Raw genomic sequence first — 3,775 nt, 5'->3', positions numbered from 1 at the left:
TGCCGTGTCATATCTTCTTCTGCTGTCTGCTGGAGGTGGACTTCCTCTGGACTTCTAATGTGCTGCATTTGGAGTGTTACAGGGAAGGGTGTGAGCAATTGGAGCCACAAGATACCTGATGGACAGCTCTGTTATTTGTGGGGTGGGGGTTGAGTAGGGGGTTTAATGGAGCTGAGGGTGGTGGTTGTCAAAAGTTGCACTTCCGTGCAGTGCTTTAACACCTTGTTGGTTTTGTCCTTCCACATTGTAGGCAGCAGTTTGGGGATGAAATGTTTTTCTGTTTTACATTCTGCACTCATTTCCTCTGTCCAGGGATCCAGAACTTCTTGGTCTGATTATGCCTGTTTCTGAGGTCTTGTCTGATCAGAAAGGACATACAGAGATGTCAAACCCAAACCTAATCTCAGCATTAGATCATGGTGCATGGTCACTGATTCTTTGGTCAAGTCATTACATTTAATTCAGTGCTTAGCATTTCCAAATCTGTCCTTGAGTTGCTTTTGTTGAGTGAAACCAAGGATTGTGTGCCAGTTGCCAGTTGCCAGTTTGCTTTCCTTTTCTCCTGTCCTCTGTCCTGCCTGGCATCTGCTTTGTTAAGCAGTGCACGGTGACTGCAGGCAGTTGCTCCTCTCCCAGGTTCCCAGGTAGCTCCAGCACTTTGGGTTTAGGTTTTTTACTCTTACTTGAAACAGCATCCTCCTTCCAATGGGCTTAAATATTCCACTTGTTCTCCTTAGGTCCATGTTGCCTTTCTGTGGGCTATTTTCCAGCTGTTCTCTGCCTGACTTTCCCATCCCTCTTGTTTCTGTCTCTCAGAAATGATTTTCCCTTCCTAAGATTGTCTTGTATCTGTTTTCTCTCCTCCTGCCTGCCAGAACAGCCTTTGATCTGTTGGTCTCCCAGTCAGTTGGTTTATCTTGACATGTACCCTGAGATCCTCTCTCCCAGACCCACAGGCCCATAACTGACCCCCAACATGAAAGGCAAATAAATGCTTTTGAGAAAAAGATTCATCTTTGCATTTGGAAAAATATTGCTGAAGACTCTTTGCTAAAGTGCTGTCCAGTTCCAGCAGCAGTGTGATGCTGGAATAGTGGCATTGAAGCTGTTCTAGACATCTGACAGTTTAAGTAGGATCAGTAGCCCCGTTTATGTTTTAATTTGAATGTGTCAGATTTTTTTTTTAAGTTTCAAAACTACCTCAGATTTGCATGCTCATATTTTATTGTAAATTGAAGGAAATCATGTTTGTAGGCCCCTCCTACGGCTTTGAAAATGTTCTGGATATTTATCTGACCCTCACTTGGGCTGGAAATCATGGTTACTCTAAAACAGACACCACGTAGAGGTTTTGAATGAAGTAATTTCCTTGGTGTTTCTAATACACAGTTTGTACTGCTAGCAGATCTCAGAGTCAGGTCAACTCGTATGAATCCCACTTAAATTTCCTTTAATTCCAGGTACAAAGCCTATCAATGTTGCATTCCTCAAAAATCAGCCTATGTTTTGTGTTTATTACTCAGTGTAATTACTGTCTGTGTTCCCACATTTTATTAGCAAGGCATTATTCCATGTGTGAGCTTTTCTGTGCTGCTCTTTGCTGTAGCATCTCTGTGGCACAGCCTTGAGCTGGTTTGTATTCCTGTGTCCTCTGAAATAAAGAAATATTGTTATCCCATTTTAGGCGAGACCGAGGCATGGAGAAAAGCCTGTGCAAGGTCATACAGCAAGGCTGTGCCAGAACCAGGGAGAGGACTCAGATCTGAGTGCTCATCCAGTGCCCTAAATCACACGACCATCTTCCCTTTCCAAGAATGAATCCTTGCACCCTTAGAGCTAAATACTGAAAAGATTGAGGGTAAGTCATTTTGCCTAATTACTGTGCATTGGATACATGATCAGAAGCCACTGCCATATTGTCAGAGAATGTAGTGATTGACGAAAATCCATCTTTCTGCCCATGCAATTATGCAGCCTTTTATCCTATGGTGAGCCAGTCATTTCCTGCTTCTCTTAGGAGTCAGCCTTTCATGACTTACAGTCAAAATTATGTACATAGAACAAGACTCAGATTTTATGGGAATTTAAAAAAATTCAGTAGACAATTTCCATTCTCCTTCAGTTCAGTGTCATTCCTTCCTTTTATGGTGTGGGTAACATTTCCATGGGGAACTGTTTTTATCATGGGCTCAATCTGAATTTTTTTTCCCAGGCCCTAACATGGAAAAACACTCATCTTCAAACTGGTGCCTGAGCAAGCTCCTAGGTTTGGACAAACATCCCATTGACCTCAGGCAAATGGAGCAGAGCTGATGCTTTATTTTTTAATTAATGTGTGCCTTCCTGACACAGGATCCCAGTTGTGGGTTGGGGGTCTTTGTGCTCTCAGAGCGTTGAAGTATTTCGTAAACAACCCCAAAGATGAAGTAAGAAAAGTTCTATATACAACTAGGAAGACAGCTGGGAGTGTACCACTCCTGCTCCCGTGGAGGTTGCCATTTTGAATTACATATTTGTTCTTTTTGGGGAAAATACTTTCTTGGCATGTGTGGATTCAGGACTGCAGTCACTAATGCCAGTGAGCCCATTTCAGATCTGTTTGGGTACCTCAGGATATAGTTTGAAAACTCATAGATGTGCTGATAACAGACAAATTTGAGATGGGAGTAATTATTGAGAGAAAATTTAATGAGAAATTTAGTAACTTTTGATTTAAAAAAAAAAAAAAAAAAGGTAGGATAAACAAGACCAAAGGCTTGATCGCTCTTTTTTCAGTTATGACATGCCACCTGTCCCTTTAGTCATTCTAATTACTTGCTGCATCAGGCTAAATTATGTGCTGAAGTAGCTCAGAATCACTACATGTGAAAAGTTAGGACTGGTTCTTGTTGAACTGCTGCCTATTACCATGGTGTATGACTGTGAGGTGGGGCCCACAATCACAGTTGTAAATCAAAGAACAAGTCATAGGTTATGTTCTGTTTTCCTTAGATATTGTCTCTAAGTTTGTTTTCTGTATGCTGGTCTCGAGTAACGTTTGGTGAGCTTTCCAATTAGGTGGAAAGTCATGAGTACCTCTTTCCCAGCCCAAAGGTAAGAAAGTGCTGGTAGCTCATTGTCTAGTTCATAATCATTGGATGAAATTCTGGGAGCATCCTGGTGACAGAATTTCTGTCACTTGAAGGTTTTTTGTCACATTTTTCCAGGGTTACTTCTTCCTGTAGAGAGGAATCAAATAATTTATATGTTTGACTTACTAGCAGGCCACCAAATCTGACTTGGTTTGAGTTTTGAGCAACTCAAGCATTTGTTTGGACTGATACTTGTGCATGCCAGATGTCTCCCAAATTCTTAGATAAGGTACACAAAGAAAGGCACACTTGATTGCTTTAAGAGAAAATAAGTTCACATGTGAAGGCTGGAGTAATCCCTGAAATCAGTAAATAAGGAGCCAAGTTTGTAAAAAGTGTTAAACACTCATCTTCAGATCAGATCTGGTGTTTTGACCTTTACGTACTATCTTTGATCTTGCATAATGAAGGCAACTGGGTTTACTGTCCAGCTTTTAATTCAGAGTAGCTGTTAAATCAGGCATGCAAAAAGCAGAAGCACACAGAGATGTAGTTGAGCCCACAGTGCTTGAAATCCCCAGGGATTTGAAAACATCTTTATTCTTGAAAGCAATCACAAATAAGTAGGACAAAAGCATTTTAAGCACTTCTGAAAATCCCACCCTGGTTAATTTGGCAGGTGAAAAAACTATCCAGAAGAGATA

The sequence above is a fragment of the Lonchura striata genome, chromosome 16 (assembly GCF_046129695.1).
Source record: "Lonchura striata isolate bLonStr1 chromosome 16, bLonStr1.mat, whole genome shotgun sequence".
NCBI classification, from domain to species: Eukaryota; Metazoa; Chordata; class Aves; order Passeriformes; family Estrildidae; genus Lonchura; species Lonchura striata.
Note: the sequence above shows the minus strand (reverse complement) of the source record.